This window comes from Mauremys reevesii, linkage group 11 (genome assembly GCF_016161935.1).
Source record: "Mauremys reevesii isolate NIE-2019 linkage group 11, ASM1616193v1, whole genome shotgun sequence".
In the NCBI taxonomy this organism is placed as follows: Eukaryota; Metazoa; Chordata; order Testudines; family Geoemydidae; genus Mauremys; species Mauremys reevesii.
The window spans coordinates 44,155,677-44,182,726 of record NC_052633.1 but is presented as its reverse complement, the minus strand read 5'-3'; positions in this window follow the sequence as shown (position 1 = coordinate 44,182,726).

Genomic DNA, 27,050 nt, shown 5'->3' with positions numbered 1-27,050 from the left:
AACAAAGTGTTGGAAGCCACTCATCATACTATCAATCTTCTCCCCAGCTTCTTTGACAGGCACATCTCCTGAAACAGAATGTTGTTTTCAAGGAACATCAAAAAGTGCAAATGTAACTAATAAACCAGTGACACTCCCACTGTTACCACAAGGACTAGGTCCAATAAAAATTGCACCTATGTTATTTATGAGTGAACAGAATATATGTACCTATCATAGCCCTTTCTTAACATCACAGTTAGGGTCAAAAATAGATTCCATAAGAAAGCTTTGTATATTTCTCTGTCTGAGACTATTTCCATTATGAATGTTCTTACAAGATAGATGATTCAGTGGATAAAGACCAGAAATGTCAGCTGGGACCAGCTGTGCCAAAAATTGTTGTTCTTTTACCTGTGTTCATCATGATGTACTCAGAATTCAACTACAATGCTCTTGGTGGCTTTGTAATTGGCAGAAGAATTGTTCTTAATTCAGCTGTTGTTGAGTGCTTCAGTTTTTTAAATATGAATATAGAAACATTCATAGATGATATGACTGTTCCTTTCACATAAAGGGATGTTGAAAACACAGTAAGATGCATTAAGTATGACTAAGTAATTTATCCTCAGTTGAGAAGTGCTCTCTAATTTTCTATGAAACAGTCAATGATAATTTTGTTTTCCCTTAGACATATTTGATTATTGGTAAGCAGCCAAACTAAACACCAGATGCCAGATTGTGGTATTTTGTCACCTCTCTTTGGGGAGGCTGTGTGCCCATTTGGATGGTGAAGCCTCTGTCTTCAGTGCACCTGGTCAGGTCTGCAAGCCACTGTGGATCGAAGATGGGGCCATGACTCTACCTCCTGTCCATATGCTTTGAGGTGGTTTGATGGAGTAATACCAGGACTCCCCAAAGCAGTTGGATCTAGCTCTGGAATACCTTTCTGCTTAGTCATGCAAAAACCAGGGACAGACTAGCCCTAGGTGTTAGTTGTACCTCCCCCATCCCACCACCACCACTGGTACAGGTATAACTGCTGATCTTTTTACAGAACACAATGATATGTTATGTGAGGAGGTTATGTGACGGAATCGAAGTTGAGAGAGGGAATGCTAGAGAGTGAGAGATTTAAGTTCAAGATAAGCCTTTTTTTTTTAAATCTAACCTCTTTCAGTAATGAGTTTTCCTGCTGTTTCGTACTAAGGATGTCTCTTTCTTGCTGTGATAATAGATCTAACAGGTGATGACCCAAAGCCTGGTGTGAACACAGGTGGTCATTTTGGCATTTTCACCAAATACTAAAACCTTGACTTACACTGTTTTGGTTATCAGGTGGCACTTGGGTGGACTGGTATTTCAAAACTCTCCTGTTTCTAGGTGGTAATTTCAAATCTCCCCTCTCTAGTTATTTCATGGACAGTCCTTCACTTTAAATTTTTTTTCCTGGTAGTCAATGGCACTATATTTATCTGTTTTTTTGAGAGCTGTGGAAAGTATAGTAACTGTTTCACACTTAGGAAGCATTTGTAAGCCAGTAAAAATAAAACAAACCTCTTCTACTTTGCTTGTTTCTCTAACAAACTGCAATGACCACTAAGAGTTGGAGAGAATAATGCATTTTGACCAATGCCTTTTGGCAAGAAACCTAAAGCACCTGATCTCAAAGAAAGGTTCATTACTGAGATTTGCCTTTTTGAAGAGAAGGGTTGGGGAGGGCACTTCTGAATATATGCAAGAGGAATACTACAAAGATTATACCTGAATACCATGCATTTAGAACTAGAAGTCTACAACTGTGGAGAAAAAAAGATGCCCTTTTTGTCAGTGAAATCACTGACTTTAAGAACACAGTCTATACACAAGCTGAAACATATATAGTGCGCTTCTGTACATGATAGTCAACTTCCTTACAGACACCTGTCTTGTGACAAGGGTAAAGCCAATGTTGAGTAGCTTCAAGATAGACAAGTGTAAGTCTCCACTTTCTTCTGGTATCTCTGGGCCACAGACATAAGACATTCAGAAACCTAGCTGGTGCTTTTCCAGAGCATAATATTTAAAAATGAAGACTTTGCTCAGACAGCTAAGCTGACACATTGCTTACAGACAGTAAAGTCTTCAGTTACAAAAGTCTCCAGACATTCCAAGACAAGGAGAGCAAATATTTTCTTCCTAGGAAATGCTACTTGTCTTATTAATTTTATTGGACCATATTGTACCAGAAGCTCTAGAAGAATATAAGAACATAAGAATGGCCATACTGGGTCAGACCAAAGGTCCATTCAGCCCAGTATCCTGTCTGCAGACAGTGGCCAATGCCAGGTGCCCCAGAGGGAGTTAACCTAACAGGCAATGATCAAGTGATCTCTCTCCTGACATCCATCTCCAAACAGAGGCTAGGGACACCATTCTTTACCCATCCTGGCTAATAGCCATTAATGGATTTAACCTTCATGAATTTATCTAGTTCTCTTTTAAGCCCTGTTATAGTCCTAGCCTTCACAACCTCCTCAGGCAAGGAGTTCCACAGGTTGACTGTGTGCTATGTGAAGAAGAACTTCCTTTAATTTATTTTAAACCTGCAGCCTATTAATTTCATTTGGTGGCCCCTTGTTCTTATATTATGGGAACAAGTAAATAACTTTTCCTTATTCACTTTTTCCACACCACTCATGATTTTATATACCTCTATCATATCCCCCCTTAGTCTCCTCTTTTCCAAGCTGAAAAGTCCTAGCCTCTTTAATCTCTCCTCATATGGGACCTGTTCCAAACCCCTAATCATTGTAGTTGCCCTTCTCTGAACCTTTTCTAATGCCAGTATATCTTTTTTGAGATGAGGAGACCATATCTGTATGCAGTATTCAAGATGTGGGCATACCATGGATTTATATAAGGGCAATAAGATATTCTCCATCTTATTCTCTATCCCTTTTTAAATGATTCCTAACATCCTGTTTGCTTTTTTGACTGCTGCTGCACACTGTGTGGATGTCTTCAAAGAACTATCCACAATGACTCCAAGATCTCTTTCCTGATTAGCTGTAGCTAAATTAGCCCCCATCATATTGTATGTATAGTTGGGGTTATTTTTCCCAATGTGCATTACTTTACATTTATGCACATTACATTTCATTTGCCATTTTGTTGCCCAATCACTTTTGTGAGATCTTTTTGAAGTTCTTCACGGTCTGCTTTGGTCTTAACTATCTTGAGCAGTTTAGTATTGTCTGCAAACTTTGACACCTCACTGTTTACCCCTTTCTCCAGATGATTTATGAATAAGTTGAATAGGATTGGTCCTAGGACTGACCCTTGGGGAACACCACTAGTTACCCCTCTGCATTCTGAAAATTTACCATTTATTCCTACCCTTTGTTCCCTGTCTTTTAACCAGTTCTCAATCCATGAAAGGATCTTCCCTCTTATCCCATGACAACTTAATTTACGTAAGAGCCTTTGGTGAGGGACCTTGTCAAAGGCTTTCTGGAAATCTAAGTACACTATGTCCACTGGATTCCCCTTGTCCACATGTTTCTTGTCCCTTTCAAAGAACTCTAATAGATTAGTAAGAGATTATTTCCCTTTACAGAAACCATGTTGACTTTTGCCCAACAATTTATGTTCTTCTATGTGTCTGACAATTTTATTTTTTACCTTTGTTTCAACTAATTTGCCCAGTACTGACGTTAGACTTACCGGTCTGTAATTGCCGGGATCACCTCTAGAGCCCTTTTAAAATATTGGCGTTACATTAGCTATCTTCCAGTCATTAGGTAGAGAAGCTGATTTAAAGGACAGGTTACAAACCATAGTTAATAGTTCCACAATTTCACATTTGAGTTCTTTCAGAAATATTCTGTCATGAAATTTTTTTTTTAACATTCATATATAAATTGGCCTGAACTTCTTTAATTTTAACTTTTATTAAATTATAGTAGAATTGAGTACTGTTAGCCTTAATCCTTATTTTGGTTTGAAGATACAGTGTTGCTGATATTATTGTATATTATTACTACATACATTTGTATTACACAAACCATAATATTTCAGCACCATTTTTAGCACATAAAACAGGTGACATTCATCCCTGGTGATAAGTCCACCAGCTCCCATTATTGACTCAATATTTCTCCAAATAGGAAACAATACCCTGTGTTCCCTTCTACTGCTTCCCTCTTCCCTCCCCTTTATGCAGAATTAATCTAATATATTTTCTTAAAGAAAACCAGGCCCAGGGAAATACCAGTCAAGAGGAATACAACATTCACTGTTAGGAAAAAACCCAAAGAGCTATATATTGCTGAGTTCCACTATGGGGCCTGATTACAAAGAGTCTCCACCAATCAAAAAATTTATTATGTGAAATATGCAGAGATGTTGGGCCCTAAGCCATTCAGAGCTTTAAAAATAATGACCAAGACCTTGTATTCTATATTTGGAATTGAGTTTACTGCCAATTCTGGGCACAGAGCACTGGTGTCATCAGCCTGCCCTAAAAGGCTGCTTTCTTCACTAGCTATAAATCAGATCATAACTGGTGAGATAGTGTTGAGTGATGATTTCTGGAGAAAGGCTGGACCACCCTTGTTTGAGATGAGCTCTCCAAGAATGGCATAGCAGCAATGTTGCCTGAACCCCTCTAGGAAACCCTGCCATTGATGTTTATACATCCATGTTATATATTATTAAATATAATTGCTTTATTGTACGGGAGAGTGTTAGAAATACTGAGAGATTCATATAGCCTTGTATATAAATGGAGGCTATCTTTTGGATACTTCTTTGAATGGACTCTCCCAAATAGTTTAAGGCCAAAAGCTGAGCAACTGTCTTATTTGGTGAGGGAATGTGTTCTACATTATAATTAGCTACTTTTTAAAGTGATATGAAAACATTTGCTGGAAAATATCAATCTGTCCATGGTGTCAGCCTTTCCCTTTCTCAGCTTGTAAAACCTAAGTACACCTCCCAGTTGTGCAAAAGAATTTCTCCAGCCCTATAACTACTGCAACATTGGCATGCTGCATGGCCACAGAGAGACCCTTTGGAAAATCCATCCCCTAAGTGATTTAGGAGCACAGATCCTATTGACTCTACTAAGTCACTTTGGTGCTTTTGAAAATCCCACCTAGGGAGTTTAATGCTCCTGAGAACTCATGATAATAAAGGATAGGGTGTGCTCTTATGCCTCTTGCTATGCACTATGCCGGGATTTTCAGGTTGAAACCAACCAAAACTTGTTGCTATGGAGCAGGGGTCGGCAACCTTTCAGAAGTGGTGTGCCGAGTCTTTATTTATTCACTCTAATTTAAGGTTTTGCATGCCAGTAATACATTTTAATGTTTTTAGGTCTCTTTCTATAAGTCTATAATATATAAATAAACTATTGTTGTATGTAAAGTAAATAAGGTTTTTTTAAATGTTTAAGAAGCTTCATTTAAAATTAAATTAAAATGCAGAGCCCCCCGAACTGGTGGCCAGGACCCGGGCAGTGTGAGTGCCACTGAAAATCAGCTCATGTGCCACAGGTTGCCTACCACTGCTATTGAGCCATGTTCTTTCAGTCTGCCCTCTGAATAGCTCGGCCTTCCACAAATACAGGATCCACAGCTATCTAAGCTTTCATGGATCAGAAGACTGTGGGAATGCTACATTCTATTGGACTCTATGTCTATCTCTGATGAGACTGGTTATTGCTAAGTGTTTTCCATGCCTTGTTTTTAGCTTCCACAAAAATGAGGAACACAATCAATATAGCAGGTTGCATTCTGCTCTCATACAAGCAGAGTCACATATGCTAGCTGTGTGTCTTTTCAAATGATCAACAGCAGAACACACAAGTGCAGAGGTGGATTTTATGAGACACCCGCAATGCATGCCTGCTGTGTATCAGAGCAGAACTGAACCTTCACTATGGAATTTCTACAGCCATAATTATTCTGCTAATGGATGTGTGGGCTGAAATTGAGGCATTCTAGCTTCAACAAGAAAGCTGAGTTTTTCAACTTTAAAAAAAAAGGGAAACAAGACTCCATAAGGATTCCAGGGGATGTGTCATTTGCATTTCTACAAGACCCAGGCCCACTATACCTAATGTGGCCCTCACACACTGTGTCACAGGAAGGTTATGAGCCATATCCTGGCCCCCTGGGTCAACTGTTTATGCACTGGGGTTCTCTGAATAATTTGTAGGGGAGGGAACAGAATTAACACACATCCATACAGCACTGGCAGAATCACACTGTAGCTGTTAATGCAGCTTCCAAATATCTACAGTCCTTGCCTTCCACCGTGAAGGGATTACGGTCAGTCCATGTGTGAAGTACTGGATCCACTGGTCACATCACCACCCTGCCCTAGGGTATCCCTGCCACACACAGTTCTGCATCACAAAGGGAGATTGAAGACCCTCAGCAAAGTTGCCCATCACTCATACCTGTGCAGTAGAACGGTGCCTGTGTCATTGCTCTTCTGGCTTTTCATGCGCGCATGGGACTAATATATCCATTAATAAGGGTCAGACCCTTGTTTCTCCAACACTAAGACCAAGCAGCAGGGCTTTGTCTATGTAGTGGAGACGAATCCTTGCCCTAGAGTGGTGGGACAAAAGCAAAGCCACTCTGCGAAGACTATTTTAGCCAGGAGGCCACAATAGACTGCACCGTTGCTCTACTCCTGCTCCAATGGTTCCACCTCCACAAATCTTCTCTCTTCCCTCCCCTGCCCCCCAGGGAAGCCATGGAGCCGTTTTCCACAGCACACAGGGGATACAAATGAAGCTGTGGGAGAAAGGAGCTATATTTTTCCCAGGCACTATAATTAAGCAGAATCTGGATTGAAGACCTGTTCTTTAAAAGGTGAGGCAAATACTCTGTTTAAAATGACCTGTGCAGTGGTCACCCCTAAAAACTTTTCCATTCTTTTCAGGCCTAGACTGGGCTAACAGGAAATTTCCTTAAAGGACCCCCCATGCCTCCAAGCTTTCTGACCAGTGATGGATTAAGCACAGATTTTATAGATCTGTGAATCTAAGCAGGTTCAACCACATGAAAAAAGCTTGGCTGGGACTGGAAGTGAGAATGCATTAGAATGACAGCCACACTATTGGAGACATGAACAGGATATCTGTGGCAATCTTCCATCCTAATGCTTCTGTGAATGTTAATCCTGAAGTGCAAGGAGCCCAGGGCCCAAGAGAACTTAGATCCAAACCCTGAAGGAGAGTGTGGCCAGGAAGCACAGGAGATGGAGATATGAATTGGAGCAGTCCTCCTCTCTGTTGCCTCTTGTGCTTGTACTAACATAACACTTCATGGTGCAATATGAGGCATGGCCTAAGAAACTTCACAATGCCTCACACGCAGGTTAGTAAACACCAAGATGGAGAACAGAGGGAGGAAGCATATGGGCAAATGAAAATCCCAGTGGCAGTTATAGGACTGGCATTTCCATCATCCTCCCTGAAGGGAGAAAAGATCATCCCCATTCCCCCAATACCCTAGAGAAGGTGGTGGTTTTTAGGCACAACATGAGCCACCACTGGCCAGACCTTGGAGGCCCTTCTTTTTCCCCTCCCCTAGAGGCTTTTTCCTCCTAAGTCCAACGCAAACTGATACTACAGTATTCTTAGAACTGGATTTCCTACACAAACAATGGAAATATGACAGATATTCTGGCAACATTATCTAGTTATCACAAGCAAAACTGAATTGTTTGAAGAAATGACTACTGTAATCTGTATATGTTTTTCTGTGCTGAATTTCCTCAAGAGCAAATATGAAAAGGGGACATTCAGCAGGTGTTGATTTGAAATTTACTCTTGTTTTCTTTTTCAGTTCCCCCTTTGAAAACAGGTAGAACTTTTGTTTAGAAAACTGTAAGTAAATCAATCCAGGTAGAAAAGCTGGTCTAGGGGACCGGACAATGGACTGGAACAGAACTGAAAAAGTAAGTCTATACTGTGATAAAAAAAACCCATAGCACTGAGTCACGGAGCCTGGGTCAATTGACTCAGCCTTGTGGGGCTTGGGCTTCAGGTCTATCAGTTGCAGTGTAGTCATTTAAACTCAAGCTGGAGCCCAGATCCTGAGACTCTCCCCCCTCGAGGGATTCAGCCTGAGCCCAAACATCTACTCTGCAATTTTATAGCCCTGTGAGCCAAAGTCAGCCCTGCAGCCCTGTAGCAGGTCACTTGTCACAGTGATATACCCAAAGAGACCTGGGTTTAACTTCTGGCTCAACCACAAACTTGCTGTGAGACCTTAGGCAAGTCATTTAATCTACTGTGTGCTTCAGTTCCCCATCTGTGGAATGGGGACAATACTTCCCTACCTCATGGGCATGTTGTGAGGTGCTTGGGTACTATGATTATGAGGGCTATATAAGTAGATAAGTCTTAAGAGTTCTTTATTCAAAACTGCGCTATATAATTTTTAGAAGTCATTTAACTTTTTGATTTGTTAAAAAAATCATGTCAACCATTCTTAATATGTCTCTTTCTTTGTACTTTGATAATTATGAATTTACTGCCAAAGAAACTAAGTACGTGGACATGCAAAAAGAAACATTTTCAGTGTTAGTCTTTGAATATCTGGTGATAGATTTTGTCAGGTGTCAGATTAGTTTTTCACTCATTAGTTTCAGATCTTTTTTAATTTTTCCAACTTTTTCTTTTAAAAATATTTGAGATCATTTCTATTTAATATCAAAGTTTCATATTAGCTACTGGATGTACCAATTTCACTGCACTTTTTTTTTCCAGTATTTGAGGACTTAGATCACAACTAGAATGTCTCTTTGTTCTCCCAGCCTGATTTAAAGCAAATTGCCCTATGTACTACAGTAGTTTTGAATGTATTAAAAGTTTTTAAAATTGTGAATTATGTGAAATATTCTAACTCTTTACGTCTAAATGATGCAATTAGCCAGTTACAACTGGAACTACCAGGCCTTATTTAAAATAATGAGGTCTGACAGTTATGGAGTCTGAATTATTCATTGATAACTAGATTTTCCTCTTTTTTCAAACCATGGCTAACATTAATAACAGAGGTGTATGTGTGATAACAAAAGAGTTGAACATAGAAATACAAATACAAAATTGCTTAATTCTTCTTTCTTTAAAAACTGCCATACTAGTAATATTTTTCCAAAGGAAAATCATTAGCACTAATATATTTTCTCTCAACTTTCAGCACTGTTTTTCTGTAGGATAGTTGGTGATTAAAGAAATGGCGTCTGATACCATGCATAATAACTTCCATGGAAATAGCTGCAAAACCTGTTTGTTTATAGGAAAGAATTATTTGTATTCATTTTATTTTAAAATAAAGTGCATCACTTTGTATTGTGATCCCAGTATTTAGCACACTTATGAAAACATACACACTCAGTGACTGATCCAGAGTGCATTCCACATGCAGCGCTCCCATTGAGCTTCAGGATCATTGGCTTGTTTATCCCTCACTGGACCATGCTGTCTCCCTATAAGATCAGTCCATCTCACTAGAAGACAGTGGTTATCTGCAGACTACTTGAAAGCAAATGTGCAGATCAACTGTATCCTCACTAGTGATGAACAACTAGTGACCAACATAATTTTGAGAAGAATGGGGGTAGCCGTCCGTGATTGGGTCTGGATCACATTCATTAGAATTGCTAGAATAAAATATGAGCTCAGACTCTCAACATAAAAAAGACTAAAAATAATGATCATGTTCCTATAACTGCCTATTCAAATGCCCATATACATCTGGATGGGTTTTATCAACACTAAGAAAGTTTATGCAGGTGCTGTAGCAGATAAAATTATTAAACTGGTACATGTTTGCTACTGTTCATTTACAACATCTAAGACAAAACATGTACAAGTAGGATCAAAATAGACTTTCACAATTTAAATGTTAAAATGACCATTAGGCATAAGTCAACAGTGCCTTTCCTAAAAATAGGGGTAGGAGGCGTGGCTGACCTTAGTCTAAGGCTATGTCTACACTACGAAATTAGGTCAATTTTATAGAACTTGATTTTTAGAAATTGATTTTATACAGTCGATTGCGTATGTTCACACTAAGCACATTAAGTCGGCAGAGTGTGTCCTCACTACCATGCCTAACATCGACTTACGGAGCGGTGCACTGTAGGTACCTATCCCACAGTTCCTGCAGTCTCTGCCACCCATTGGAATTCTGGGTTAAGCTCCCAATGCCTGATCGGGCAAAAACATTGTCGCAGGTGGTTTTGGGTACATGTCATCAGTCGCCCCTCCCTCTGTGAAAGCAACGTCAGACCATCGTTTCGCACCAGACACCAGGGCAATTAGAAGAGCACAGCAAGGCGCACTGCACATCAGAGAGGCTTTGAAAATCAGTTTCATGACTGGACAGGCTTCAGTGTGACAGTTGTGTGTGTTTCTCCTTGATGCAAACCCTCCCCCTTTGTTGATTTTAATTCCCTGTAAGCCAACCACCCTCCCCTCTTCGAAATAAAGTAACTATTGTTTTGAAACCATGCATCTTTCTTTATTAATTAAAAAAAATGAGATAATGGACAAGGTAGCCCGGATGGGGTGGGAGAGGAGGGAAGGACAAGGCCACATTGCTTATTGTAGCCACACTAAAAATCAAACTGTTTGAATGACAGCCTTCTGTTGCTTGGGCTATCCTCTGCAGTGGAGAGGCTGGGTGCCTGGAGCCTTCTCCGCCCCCACCCCCCCACCCCCACACACACATGTTCTTTGGCATCTGGGTGAGGAGGCTACGGAACATGGGGAGGAGGGTAAATAGTTATACAGTGGATGCAGTGGGGGTCTGTACACTTGTTGGCTTTCCTGCAGCTCCAACAGATACTTCATCATGTCTGTTTGCTCCCCCATTAGCCTCAGCATCGTGTCCTGCCTCCACTCTTTGCGCTCACTTAATTCTTTCCTGGCCTCTGCCACTGAATGCCTCCATGCATTAAGCTGTGCAGTGCAGGAGGACTGCATGAGCTCGGAAAACATGTCATTGCGAGTGTATTTTTTTCGCCTTTTAATCTGCGATAACTTCAGGGACGGAGATGATAGGGAAAGCGTAGAAACATTCTATGCTCTATGATTCTGAGGGGACTGCGTGGTCACCCTGAGCTGCTGAGTTTGCCACGCTGACCAAACAGGAAATGAAATTAAAAAGTTTCCGGGGCTTTTCCTGTGTACCTGGCTAGTGCAACGGAGTTCAAAGTGCTGTCCAGAGCAGTCATAATGGAGCACTCTGGGATAGCTCCCAGAAGTCAATACCATTGATTTGCGTCCGCACTACCCCAAATTCAACCCAACAAATTCAACCCAACTCCTCGCTGGGGAGGAGTACAGAAGTCGATTTTAAGAGTCCTTTAGGTCGACCGAACGGGCTTGGTTGTGTGGATGCATTCATTTTTAAATCAACCTAACTTTGTAGTGTAGACCAGGCCTAGGATTCTTGGCCATGGGAAGAGACATCTTTAAATGATCTATCACATCAGGATTAAAAAGAGGGATGAAGTGGGTACCTCTTGGTTTAGTGTAGTCAGACAACTCATCAATATCAGTATCTGCAACACAATAATGTAACTGACTTTGAATGCAACATTTATGACTGGCATTTTCAGTTGAGCCTAAGGCAGTTAGGTAGCCAACTGGCATTGACTGTTACTGGGAGTTGAGTGCCTAACTCCCTTAGGCTTCTTTTGAGACACATTTTTAGGCTTGTAATTTCAGGGGTATTTCATCATGCTTCTATTATATTGTATGGTTGTATAGTGCCCCAAATATTTTGGTGTCAGGAAGCTCAAGGGTCAAAAAATCCTATATACAAATATTTGTATATATTGTTATCTAAATCCTCTAGTCCTTTTTCAGTTTTTGCTCAGTCATTTTTCAGGCAAAAATCCTGTCGACTTCAGTGAGAGTTTTCATTGAGTAAAGACTTCTGGATTTGGCTCATTATTCTCATTATTTATTAATTGATATTATTGTTTAATTAAGCCTAAAATCTCCTTAAGTTTTAAGTAAAGGATGGTCCCGAAGGGGCTTTTACATACATCTCTGTTACTGGATTTATCCCTCAAAGCTTTTAGTCTTTTCAGTAAGACTTTGAAAAGGAGGATTTGAAAGATGGCTATTTTTATTAGTGCAGATACATACACTATAACCTGATTTTTTTTTGGTGCAGATGTCAATTACAGTATACATATTGGTCACTGGAGATTATGTCATTGGCTAAGAAAGAAGAAAAACTCAAATGAATGATTAATAATCAATGTGTCTGGGTTCTTATTTTATTCCTCAGAGATGAAGAATGAATTATTGGTGTGTCTCCCAAAAGGAAGAAAATCACTCAGGAATAGATCACGCTACCCAAATCCATGCATGTGGTGTCCAACAGTCTCTCCACTTTCTGCCTGGGGCCTCAATCTCCTCCATGATACCTTTCTCCACCTACCCAGACCCTTAGGCCCACAGCTGTATTGTTTTTTTCTTGTAGCTATCAAGGGCTCCTGGAAGTGCCATGGCCACGGGAAGGACCTTTAATGGAGGCCTGAACTGTTGCCCTGAGAGAGCACTTCTGTATAGATGGCCCAGGCCTACAACAAATTCTTAGGGATCCAAGAGGTTTGAAGCAGCCCAAGGGCTTTTTGAGGGGAGTCAGGGGCAGATAGGACAATGCAGGGAATCACCATGAGGGGATTCTGGAAAGATATTTCCTGCACTAGACCCCTTCCCATTGTGAGGGGATGGTCTGGATGGGAAGAGAGACAGGATGAGTAACATCTGGAGAAATACAAATTATACAGCTTCCCAGTCATGAGCTCTGTTTAGTTTGGGAAAACAGACTGCAAGGGAGTGATAAATGTATGTTACCACAGGCCTTTGTTCTCTTTTGGAAAAAAAATGTTAATTTAGAATGATAAATATTATGTAAAATTAGTAGAAATATTGTTCTGTACCATATGGTATTTTGTTTTTGTTCCCAATGGGATAAGTCATGTGATGGAATGAATGCTTTGGTAATTATTCAATCTCTGTTAGTAGCAGAATAGGAATTACTGTAGCTGACTCCCATGTCATGTTCTAGGTGCCAGTTAGCTATGCCTCCAGGCAAGCTTAACGTGTGCACTCTCCTTTTTGTCAAATTCCCTGTGTCTTTTCTGAAGAAAAACTTTGCTCATTGTAACAGCAGCCTCTCTCTCTCTCTTCCTCCTCCCCTCCTTTATCCCTCTTCTGCTGCTGCTTCCTAGGTGGAAACACTAAAAAACAAACCTGAGACATTTGAAATTCCAGTATTTGAAAGCACAGATTATTTTATGCTAATGAATGAACCATCTAGTAATGTAATATTTTGCTTGTTGTGCCCTCCTGGTGGTATCATAAAATACATCCTACAGTGTCTTTAATTAACTAAAGAAAGCAGAAACAAATCTCTGTAGGTTAATAATATTTGTGGTCCAAAAATGAACAAACTAAAGAAAGGAGAAAAATAATGTTAGACAATGCAGATTCACACATATTTTTGGAATTTTCATTCATGAAGGCACCTGTTAGCAAAACATATGCTTATGCAAGGGGGCCTGTGACAGGGAACCAGAGTTAAGGCCATCCCTAGAAAGACAGGAAGAGTAGTGTGTGATTTAGAAAAAGTCAGACTTCTTTGGAAAGAATATTTAGGGCTAGTGAAAGATGCTGGACTGGCAGTCCTGCAGACTGAGATCTTCTATCCACAAAAGAGGTGCTACAAGTGCAACAGAATTATAGGCTCTCCCACAGTGCCAAACCAGGCCTAAATCTGAATGGTTCATCAATATGAATGGGAAGATAGCACAGTCTCCATGCCAGTTCAGTTCTGTGCCTCCCTCCAGAGCCAACAGCAGTGGTGATTTTGTCATATGGGCAAGTGTCCAGGAGTTGGTATATAAAATACTCAGAGAGCAGGACAATACATATGATGTGTTGTTAATATAAATATGTTATACCCATTGATGATATCTACTCTATGTTTTCATTGAAATTACGCTAACTATGGGCCAGAGATTGCCCTCTAGAGCCAATGAAGTTACTCTTTCAGGAAGCTGAGCAGGCTGCACTGAGACTAGAATCAGTGCAGACACATAAAGCCTCTTTGTGAATGGCCTTGACCTGCTTAAAAAAAACCCTCCTTGGGTTTTCCCATGGGCAGGGGATGATCCGGGTCTGTGCATACTTCTACCTCAGCGGTTCTCAAACTGTGAGTCTGGACCCCAAAGTGGGTCATGACTCCATTTTAATGGGGTTGCCAGGGCTGGCGTTAGACTTGCTGGGGCCTGGGGCTGAAGCTGAAGCCAGAATCCCACCAGCTGGGGCTGAAGCCCTTGGGCTTCGGCTTTTTCCCCCTTATCCAGGGTGGCAGGGCTTGGGTGGGACCAGGCTTCAGTCCCCCTCCTGGGGTCACATAGGAATTTTTGTTAACAGAAGGGGGTCATGGTGCAATGATGTTTGAGAACTGCTGTTCTACCTGAAAAATCCCGGCCTCTGAAGCTACATTAAGGGTACGTCGCCCTTGCAGCTGGGATTCCCAGTGTGGGTAGATAGACTTGCACTAGCTCAGCTCCATCTAGCCTGCTAAAATTAGCAGTGCAGTAGTGGTGAGGACCTGGATAGCCATCCGAGCTCAGATCCAGGGGGGTCGGGTAGCCTTGAACTTGGGCAGCTAGCCTGAGCGACTGCCAGTGCCTCAGCATCTATGCTGAGCTGGTGCAAGTCTGTATACCTACACTTGGCAGGGGACCCCACCTTCCAGCTGCAAGGTAGACATACTTTAGTGATGATACTTTAGAGTCCCTAGCCTCTGTTTGCCAGAAGCTGGGATTGGGTGACAGGGCATGGATCACTTAATGATAACCTGTCTGTTCATTCCCTTTGGGGCACCTGCCATTGGCCACTGTCAGGGAACAGACAACTCTCCCACTGAAAGAACCCAATGCTCAAATAAGTGGGAGTACTGGGCATAGAAGCCTTAAGCAGTTATTTCCTACAACATTGTACTTAATACAGGAAAATACTTCCTACACAATAAATAGTTAAGGATCCTATTACTAAAACTGTTACTTGTGAGACTTGTTCTTTCATTGAATTACTTTAATTGAGAATTCTATATCCATGCAGGGGGCATTAGCACGCTGGGATCAAAATGACTGAGTTTTTTATAGGCCTATCTATTTGTATGATGGACTGAAGATTGAATTTTCCAGCAATCATGCAACTAAAATATAGAGCAATGATGACATACTGTATTTAATATTTACCTTGATCACAAATTTACGCCCTATGAAGCACTAAACAGTTTTAGTCTCTTAGTAGCCTATTTCCTTCCTGCTCAGGAATTTTTATGCCATCTTTGAATTGCTATGTGTTATTTCTTGATATTATTGCTATAATCTCTGATTCAGAATTTACAACATTTATTGATTGCATGAAAACACACTCCCATGCTTATCTGAATAATTCTTGCAATCCTAATGCTAACCATTCTTCCATTGCCCTCCATGCCTACACCTTGCTGCTTAAGCTGAACTGAACATTTCAAGAAAATATGTAAAAAATATGTGTTAATAGTATAAGATCAACTCATAGCATAATAGTAACATACCCATGGGAGCACGCGCACACACACACACTGCGGCATGTGATACATCCAAGGAATAATTGGAGTTCAACAGAATGTAGCCTATATATGAGAGAGCAAAGAAACGTTCCAATATAATAAATAAATCAATCAATAAATAAATGTAATGTGCATATGTGATGATTTGGGGAACCTATGTATGACTTACGAATTCTGGTTGATATTATTGTTATTATGAAGATGTTGCTAAAATTCCTGTAACATAAAATGCTCCTCTGTTTAGGTGTATCCACCATTGCTGACAAACTTTTAAGCATGTAGCTCCCAGACTAGAGACAATAGCTGATCATTAAGAACAATCAGCACCTAAATAGGCTTTACCTGCGGAACACAAAAGAGTAACTGCATCCTGAAGGAAACCAGTTCTCTCCAACTTCACTCAATAGGTGGTGGGGTTTGGAGAGTGGAAATTTCTCAAGCAGGACGCTGTAAAAGGACTTGGAGGGCCACACAGGAAATTTGGGCAGGAGAGGGTAAGGGAATGGACTGGCCACAGTTACAGTGGGCAAGCTGGCGTAGAAGGTTGCATGTTTCAAAATCCAAGCTATGCACTGCAACAGAGGCTCCTGAATGGCCCCAGACTACCCTGATCCCAGCCCAAAGAATGCTCTGGAGTGGTGAGGAAAATGAGTCAGGGAAATGCATGAGGGATTGATTTTTGTATAGATCTGTGTATTGTTAATACTATAAAAGAAGAGGCCAGAGTGTGTTAGAATCCTGTGCAAAGTTTGTGGGTGTTATGCTACACCTATCACATGCTTCTTGAAGAGGTAAAGCAGACTCACGTCCTCTGGTGGAATTCTGGGAGAGGGTGTGTGTAAGCTACAGGAGGACTCTGAGAGGCCAGCACTGGACCATGGACTATATGGTCTGAGCTTTCAAGGAGGGTGCCAGATGGAAGTACCGCACTGTGAGAGTGTGCCCAGAGATAAGGACAGTGCCTGTGTTCCATTCTGACTGGGATGCTTAAAAGACAGGGGATCTAATGGGGAGAAACCCTCACAGCAGTCTAGCAAGTGGCAGCATGAAAAATACAGAAAGAATTAAGTGAAATACTTGAACTTTCATTATTATTACAGCAGCATCAGTGTACATACGACTTTACATTCAAATAAATGACTGGAGAGTGAGTGGGAATTAGACTCTTGCCACAGAATATATCTCCTTTGCCCAGTGGCCTTAAAGCAGGGGTGGGCAAACTATGACCCGCGGGCCAGATCCGGCCCATGAGCTATTTTAAGCCAGCCCCTGAGCTCCTGCTGGGGAGTAGGGTCTGGAGCTTGCCCCGCTCCGGCGCTCCTGCTGGGTCGGGGGGACGGACCACACGGCTCGGCCCTGCTCCAGCGCTCTAGCTGGGGCGTTGGGTCAGTGGGGACCGCGCCACGTGGCTCTCGGAAGCCATGGCATGGCATGGTCCCGCTCCGGCTGGTGCTCCAATGGGAGCTGCATGGGCGGTGCCTGCGGATGGGGCAGCGTGCAGGGCTGCCTGCCCACACCTCCACATAGGAACTGGAGAAGAGACATGCCACTACTTCCAGGAGATGTTTGAGGTAAGCGCCGCTCGGCGCCTGCACCCCTGAGCCTCTCCCCACACCCCAACCCCCTCCTGCAGCCCTGATCCCCCTCCCACTCTCCAAACCCCTCAATCCCAGCCTAGAGCACCCTCCTGCACCCCAAACCTCTTATTTCCCATCCCACCTCAGCGCCCGCACCCCCATCCGTAACCTGCACCCCTGAACCTGTCCCAGCCCTGATCTCCCTCCCACCCCCTGAACCCCTCGGTCCCAGCCCAGAGCATCCTCCAAGACCCCAAACTCCTCATCCCCATTCCCACCCCAGAGCCCTCACCTCCTCCCGCACCCCAGCCTCCTCCCGCACCCCAGCCCCCATTCATTGCCCACCATACAATTTCTATTCCCCAATGTGTCCACCCCCGCCTTAAAGGATAGCTGAAGATTCCTCTGATGTAGGCCATTTGCTCCTCACTTCCAGGCAGGTAGCTTTCTAGGGTAGCTTGAGTAGAAAGGGTGTGATGGGGACCAGAAAGGGCACCCTGTTCACCAGCAATCATGGATGCTGTTCCAGATGTAATTTAGAACAGCCTTCTGCCAGCTCTAACCTATTCTTACAGTTCAGCTGCCAGAGCAGCTCCAATATCAGAGGGAAGTGGAGCCACATTTGCCTCCCCTCCCTCTGCTGTCCTGAGCATGGGTTAAGCATCGCAGAGGATCCAGCCCCTGGTTCCTACCACAAACACTTACATTCTAAATACACAGGGTGCTAAGACTGGAGAGGGGGCGGCTAAGTGTGTGACAAGACTTACAATAATTAAGGCATCACAGTCTCTTCTGGTGTATATTGACATTGGACTATGACCACTTTACAAGAGCAGAGAATTTAGCCCAGTGTCAGGAAGTTCATTTTTGTAGTTTATGCACAGTAATAGTCTATTTTACTATAAACACTGTTTTTCACTTGGAAAACCTCCATGTATTTGTGTGCATGCAACTGGGCACCTACTTTTCTTGCATACTATCATTTATGTGCATGGAAACAGGGTTTTATATATGCACATAGCACAGGAGCAATAATCACTAGTTTAATCACTTCTCTGAACTTTTCCACTTCCCATGCAAAAAATATTTCAGTCAATATTTTAATTTCAGCTAGGGACGATGGAATTAAAGAGTGACATCTAGGCAGATGGTTGTCAGTAAACTGATGACTATGAACCATAATTAAGAAGTAGCGTACAAAAATATGCTGCTTGGTGTAAATGACATAGTATTATTATATGTTTATCCTCAAACAATCTGGGGTTGGCAAACATTTGAAGAAAAAATATTGTAATATTATCTGTCCAGTAATTTTTAAGGTGCATTAACTACATATATGATCATGTATATGATCCCAAGAATATTAATACTGCAGCTAATACATAAAATAAGCACTAAGGAGTGCATATATGACCCTAAAGTCCTTACTCAGCTGCCTTATGAACTTTCTGCACACCATGGAAAGATATGTCAGCTGCTTAAATTAAAGGAAGAGTAATTAAAATTACAAAATAATAGGTGACTAGGGTCAGTCTCCACCACCCTACTTCCTAGCTTTCAGAGTATTTTACATTTTTTCCATTAGCATAAACTTTTTAGTTTTTCTTCTGGGAGCCAGAGAATACTCTTGGTTAAGAAAAAAAACAAACATGTGACTAGTAGTGGTGATGACTACTGGTTAGAGCTCAAGACTGCTGGGGTGTATTCCTGCAGCTTTGCCCATGTGTTGCAACCTGTCTCAGCCTCAGTTTCCCTATCTGCTGATGTGATTTTTTTTTTTCAAAAACAAACATTGACTCATTTTCTTAGCGGAAAAACCAAGCAAAACCACGTCTGTTTCTGAATAACGAGGAATCCATTTTCCAAGTGAAAATGGCTTTCCCATTGCAAACATGCAATGATTTGGGGCCTAGCCAGAAGTCCCTTTATTCAGTGCAAAAGGGCCTTCGAGTACACTGGCAGAGTGGTGCCAGGTGGCCTCAGTGCAAATGAGAATCAGACCCTTCATTTTTGTAAGGCAAAATACAAAAGTATAGAAATTTCAAACAAGTGAGATAGGTGCAACACCAGACAAAACAAAATGGAAGCTATTTCTATTTGGAATTTCATGAAACAAAAATAATTACTGTCACAGGGATCTCAGTGAGAGGCCTAACTTATTACTGAAGCATTGATAAATCATTTTAAAACTTCTGAAGAAAGTCACTTTGTAGGTGCAAATTATTTAATAATAATCATGATGATTTATTATTGTTGTTCTATTAAATGTCCATAAGTGGGAGGATTCTTGGCACAATCCAAAAGTAGCATCAAATGCACATCTTCATAAGTTTATTGCTACGGTGTAAGAAAATGTCTACAGGGAAATAAAAATTCCCATTTTATGTTGCTGTCAAGATACATACTGATAAGGTAAAAGGGAGAACGCTGGCAGTAAGTTGCTGCACCCCCTATCCACCACAGAAAGGGATTTTCCATAACATAGATGAGCACAGAAGAAAGGAGTAGGAGCATGCATGGCAAAAGGTGGGTCAAGGGATTGCATTTACACAGATCCCATGGTGAGTACAAGGCCATGCTGATCATGGTCTTGTTGTGCTTATTACGGAAAAGGCATATTGCCAAAAACACCAGGCACAGATCTGAGTTCCTTGCAATTCCTGTGTGAGACAAGTTCAGAGGAAACAAGGTTTCCAAGGAGTAAATGATCAAAATATGAAGCCAATGGTACTGTCCATCATATAAATATGTATTAAGGCTTTTGCAATGTGGTTTATTGACTTGCTAACTTCAATGGATTTTTGCACCATTTTTTAAATATTAAGCCTATTAAATCTGCTTCTTAGCCCCCTCTGTATGATGAAGCTTACTAATGGGTTATAAAATTTGCTATTCATAAAATAATTATTATTTTTCCAAAGGGTTTAGCAGGGTTTTAGTTTTCTTTTTCTGGAGCCCCACCTGTGTGAACTCCAAGTCCAAAATTTTGGTGGGACGCTGTACATTGCATTAGCTCTATAGGTGCTCATTCATTGACTTCAATGGGACTTTTCAGGTGCTTAAAGTTAAGCGTAAGTACCTTGCTGAAGTGTGGCCTAATTAATGATACTTTTGAATAAATCCCTCAGTGCTGCATTGTGGCCTCCAGAGCTTTCATTGACGTCCCGCTGCTACTGCTGTTAATACTGCTGCTTTGGAGTGCCCTGCGGGAACATGGACATTTACACTATGAAGTCTGGGACAGACCATACTCCCTACACGGATCTCTCATCTGGAAGAGCTATTCTGATAAATGAACGGCTGTGAATGATCCATAATGAGAAGGAAAGTACATTGATTTGACTCTGATTTTAATTTCTCACTTTTCGGCCCCAGGTTCCCCCAATTGTAGATTCTTCACAGAACATCACAAGTGACCTCCTGTAGCAGAAATTTTATCTTGGCCTCTTTATTAGAGATGCTTGCACTAACTTTATAACATGCAGCTCAGGAATAATTTACATCCTATGCACCAACCACAGCACTGCAGCACATGGGCTAGATCAGGGGTTCTCACAACAAAATTTTTTGTGGCCTCAGAGTGGGGCCAGTGGCCGCACTGACACTTTTTCCTAAAATGCTTAATTAACTTTAGGAAAAACAATTAAATATGCACAGATACAGATCCAAATCATTGTAATTTCCATGTGTAGGATTTTTTGCAGATTCAATAATAAAAATAATGCTCTGAAAAGTGCTATTTGTATATTTATTAATATCACTTTTCACAGCACACTTAGTAGCTACCTGGAAGGCTGTGAAAAGTGATAAATGATATTAACAAACATATAAGTATCACTTTTCACAGCCTCCCAGGTAGCTAGTAACTCTGCTGTGAAAAGTGATACTAGCACGTTTATTAATATCACTTTTCTCAGCAAGCCCCAGGACCCAGCCTTGAATGGAGGGTTTAAGGGGGAGGCAGTGTGGGCCAGCGGTGATGGTAGGATGGATGCACAGGTGGGGGAGCCAGCGGGAGTCCGGGGGCAATTTGGGTGGTTGAGGAGCCCTGCTGCTGCATAGCCAGAGCCAGGGGTTGGTGCCTGTTGCCATGTGGCCAGGGCTGGAGCTCAGTGCCCACAGCCAGAGCCCAGAGCTGGGGACAGGAAATGCGTGGCTGGAGCCTGGGACCACATCTGTGGGTTGGTGCCTGCTGCCATGCAGCTGGGGCAGGGGATCAGCACCAGGGGCTAGAGTCACGCAGCTGGAGCCGGGGTCAGAACCTGAAGCCCTGCAGTTGGAGCCAGCTGCCACCTGGCCAGGGCTGGGGGTCAGGACCCAGGGCCAGTGCCCATCACTGAATGGCCAGAACTGGGGACCAGAGCCAGAAGCCCCACAGCCAGAGCCGGGGTTGGTGCCTGCTGCTCCACAGAGCCGACTCCTGTGCAGCTGGGGCTGGGGGTCGGTGCCTGGGGCCAGAGCCTGCCACTGCATGGCCAGAGCCCAGGGACAGGAGTTGGGGGCCAGCATCTGCTGCCAGGCAGCCAGAACCAGGGTCTGGAGGCTGGAGCCCCACAGCTGGAGGCCAGGGCCAAATGGCCAGAGCCAGGGGAGGAGTCAGTACCCGCCACCCTCCAGTTGGAGCCCAGGGCTGCACGGCTTGGCTCCCAAAGTCCTGCCGCTGGAGCCTGCCACCCAACCCCCCTCCCCACTGTGGGTCAAGAACTCACCTTGCTCCTGCAGCGTTGTGCCCCACCTGTCTCCAGAGGCCATGCAAGGTGGCCCGTCCAGGAGCAATAGGGAGGGAAGGGCCGATGCTTTGCGCCCCACCCAATCACTACCTAGGAGGCTGTCGTGGCCACATGAAAAGCCCCTGGTGTCTTCATGCAGCTATGGTGGCCACATTTGAGAAACACTGTGCTAGATCTTTGGTCCCAGTAATGGCCCTTTGCATTTGAGTGGCACAAAGAGACCTTAAACAAACCCTAAATGGACAGCAGGGGAATTCTCACCTTGCATAATGCCAGCATAGCGAGAGATATGTTAAAGAACAAGCACAATCCTGGGATGGCAGAATGGCCCTTAGCATCCTTGTGGTTGCACTAACCTACACCAGAATCAGGGGAGGCAGAAAGTTGACTTAGAGCTACTCCCCCACTCAGCTGCATCATGTGTGAGCTCAGCACAGCTGAGAATTCAGCCCTATGGAGTTAGACCAGTGTAAATCAGGAATGATACCATTAAAATAAATCCAGTTGCCCCAGTGTAAATGCAACATACAGGAGATCCTTGGATAGAAAGCATAATGGACATGCAATGTTTTATTATACTTTAATTAACTAACTAATAATAATTAATAATAAAAATTGTTAGTTAGTTAGTTTAGTTAGTATATTGCCCTGGCCTGTGGCTTATGGAAAAGCCACTGTAACTGGCGGGTCTCCAACAGAGATGGACAAAATAAAATCTGCCTAGAATGAGAATGGCTTCAAGCCAAAACAAACTAAATATATTTGGACATTCTAAGGCAGTTTTTCTTCTTTTCATTTTTGCACACCTCTCCCTGGCCTTTTGACACTGAAACTATAAGATATTAGTAGATCCTTAGAAATCTTGCCGTGACTGATATTGTTTAGAACTAATTCATGCCATTTAACCAGGCTTTGGGGATGGTCTGTAGCCACCCTGCCCCAGTAGAAATTCAGTAAGGTACAATTCCTCCTGCCCTCCATGGAACACATGGGGGCACACACATTACTACACATGTACCCCACTGCGCACCTGCCCAGCTCTAGGGCTGGGAAGTAGGAGACTATGGACCTACCTCCTCCCCTTTCCCTCTGAGTGCACTTAGGGAATGCAAAGGGGAGCAGTCCCTGTACAGGCTGGCTGTGCCTGACTGCAATGTAGGGGAGTGGCTCTGTGCCCCCTCATCACACTACACGGACCTGCTGGACACAACCTGACCATTAATTGGTATTGTTTATATTCATGTCTGTTAGGAAAGGTAAAAAAGGAGATTTTATAGCACATAGAGAAAAACATCCAGTCCATCCTCATAAAGTTACAGTAACCAGGCTCTAAGCAAATTAAAAATAACTGACAAAGTGAGATCCACCATGAACTTAGATCCAATTCTTAAGCAGTAGAGCAGTTCCCCGTGGCCAGTTCTCCAGCCTATACAGGCCGCAGCCCTCTGTGCCACATACATGATCATTCTGCTGTAACCCCTCTCTTGGCATACCCCGCTGCTGCCCTTCGCTCTGGCCTGTAAGAGATAATCATGTGGACCCCTTCTGCAGCATGCACAGTCATTGCACAGCTCTTCTGCCAAAGGATGGCTGTGCAGCCTCAGTGTGGAGCTTGAATGGTATGAATGTTGTAGGCTGGCCCTCTGCACCTGAGGTAACTTTCATTGATAAATTTCTCAACCCACTAGGGGTGACTAAAGGGCTGTACTTAGTTCATTTTATAACTGCAAAATAATCTCACTTACTGTCCTTAAGTAGACTTGGCAAGAAAAACATTAACATTGTATGTCCTGCCAAAGTCCCGTATCTGTTTGTACAGGAAAACTGAAGACATATGGGAAATGTAGTTTCTTACAAAGTCATTTTTAGTTAGAATGTCACTGAACTGCAAAGGCTTTTATTGAAGTCCTCCAGGAAACTGTCTGTCTCCAATATATTCCTAACCATCACCTTTTGTGATGGCTGAATTTAAGAAGGAAATTCTCATTTTAAACAGTCTATTTTTACAGCAACTTATCAAGCAGTGGCCTTTAGCTGTTGTTCTGTGACAGCCACTCTATTAAAATCCTGATGTAAACAAGTGGAGAAGGTGAACTAGAAGTGCAGATATTTGCACAGCATTACTGTCAGGTAAAATTTTAAAGATAGGTTTTATGAACCCATTATTTGCAGTCAAGGCTTTTGACTACAGGATCTGAAATCATTTAAGGAGACAAAGTATTTTGTCAAAACATACTGCTGGGAGTCAGTATGTAGCTTCTTTTTATGTAATTCAATTTAGTACTGTTGTTTGCATGAAAGTGGAAAATCTAGCTGGGCAGCCAGATTGATGCTGTGTATGATCACAATGTGGTGACTTTCTGGTGTGATTAACGTTAAATGCCTTTTGTTTTCATTTAGCACTTAATGCATGCATAATTGCATTGTACAAACAGACCTAGGAAGCTAGTTGCATGAGGATTTTCAAAAACCAACAACGAAAACCAACAAATTTATAGCCATCTTCCAAAGAGCAGGGAAACACACAAGAATGTGTCTTTGCATTAAGGGCCTTGATCTTTGGGTCCAACCAAGCTTTGCTTGATAGAGGATTTGAGAGGGATGGGCAAAGGTGGCTGTATGACACTTCTGCTCAACCTGAACCCTTGGTCCCAGGATGAGTAAGAGCAGAGCAGTTCCAACTTATGCTGGCTCGCATGGCTCTCTAGGGTTATTATGATAGCAGAATGTAGTATGCTCTGGAAACACCTCTCCTAACCCTGAACCCTCCCACTGTGCTGGGGGTGTGGAACAGCTGAGAGGTGGTATCATAGAGCAGACTTTGCTGATTGTATGCAGGGGTGCAGGAACAATTTGTATAGTGGGAGTTCTGAGAGCCACTGAACCAAACTATAAACCCTGTATATGATGGAAACCACTTCAAGCCAGAGGATGCAGCAGCACCCCTAGTTCTAGCACCTAGGAGTGTATGTAATCCATAGATTCCCCCATGTTAGGGGAATCTTCATCACACTTTTCCAGCCCATTTGTACCACTGGAGCCTCAGCAGCAGCAGAGACCAAGGTCTGTGCCAAGGTGTTTACAACATAGTTCAGTGAACCTGATCCTGAACCCAAACTGCACCCTATGCTCTTGGGTCATCCTGAGGAGCAGAACTCTTCTACAGTAGTTGAGAGCATAATATGAAGGAGTGTGTGTTATACACAACCACCATAATGTTAAATATTGAAATTCTGTGCATGCCATGTTTGCCTAAGTTTATACACTCCTTGGCAGGCTAGAATGTGGCCAGTTCAGGTGGGCTCAGATCCTTGGCCAAGCCCTTCACCCATCCCCACTACTTATTTTGAGTTTGATTCTTAAGTACTCCACACATTTACTAGACAGCAGGATCTAAACCAAAACTGTAGAACTCATGGCCCAACTGTTCCCCCATAGCTCACTGGCAGAGCTGCAATAGATACATGGATAAATCTGAAAGGATATGATGAAGAGAGAACATTTTCGCATAGAACTTTAATGATAAATGTAAGAAAAAAAGATACGCAGAGTAAACTTTGTTAAATAGAGGAAAGGACAATAATTTGGTGTAACAAGATTACAAATTTTAATAGATTCTTTTCAAAGGGCTCTGTTGTTTTTGTACTATATTTTGATTTGTTACACAACAAAGCCCCATGAACAGGAGAACTTGTAAAATGCCCAGGTTTCCTTTGCAGAGACAGTATCCTGCATATAAATCAGACAATTGCATATGCACTGAAGTAGGGTAGGAATAGGAAACATTGACAAAAGGAAGCAATCTACGATTACTAATGTGGGTCTTTAAGGGTTTGTCTCCATTATTATACTGGTTGAGAAATCTATATAAAGGAGGACAGCCCTCTAGTGTGGACACAGTTATGCCAGTATAAAGATGCTTTTATCAGTACAATTTACTCTTATAAATTAAGCAGCTTTATATCAGATAACCGTGTATGCCCCAGAGGATTGTACTGTTTTAGCCACATTGTTTTCTATATAGTTCTAGCAGTACAATAACTGTTTGAAGGGGGGAAGCTTGTTTAAGGAAGGAGAGGAAGAGAAAACAGTTCTCAAAGAGGCTCAGAAAGACCAGTGTGCTAAGGAGAGAGAGTGAGAGAAAATGCTATTAGAACTGGTCAGAAACATTCCAACAAAACAACTCTTCATCAAAATTTGTCAATTTGTCAAAATCAAAATGTTCCGTTGAGATGGGTTGATTTCAAGGAAGTTCCAGAGGAACCCTGAGGGCCAGGCAGCTTTCAAAACCTTCTTGCCCAAAAAGTTTCTAAAAGAAACCGACCTGGTTTCCTGCCACCTCACCAGCCGGGCTCCTCAGCAGCTGGGGAGCCTGGGGCTTCAGGGCAGCCTGCCATGCAGACTGCAACTGAGTTGGGGAATCCAAGATTTACAGGGTCCATGGTCCTGGAGCAGTACACCACCAGGCAGAGTGCCCAGGAGTCAGGGACCTCAGGGCTTCCAGGGTCAGTGGCTTTGCCATCTGGATTGTTCCTATTGTGGAAAGCCCTGGGGAGTTCCCATTTGTGAAAAATTTCAAAATTTTTGGTTCTGTTCTCAATCGGAACCAAACCAAATTTCAAAATATTGAAATCTTCCATGAGACAACAAAGGAATTACCTTTCTCTGCATAGCTCTAGTTGCTAGTGCTATTAGGAGAATATCCAAGATAGTCCTGATACGGGGCAAAAGATTCCAAAGTGAAGGATGCTTGGCAAGTGCAAATTTCTTCAGAGCAAGGATAGTGTGAGCACTACTTACATCTAAATAAATAACCATAATAAATAAATAAAATAATAATAATAATAATAATAGACTTAAATTGGAGGATGGTGGCCTTAGAATATGCACATTGAACCTTTGTTATCAATAGTAGTCCTATCTAGCTTGAAATGCCATGCTCATGTGGTGAATCATATCCAGGGATACTGATATATTCAAAATGGAGAGTAGTACCAGTGTCATATGGATTTACTGGTTTTCATTGACAAATTTGAGAAAGTACTGTATGTTGCCACAGTGGTAAAAACATTTGGCTAGTTCTAGTTCCAGACTACCGGAAGGGA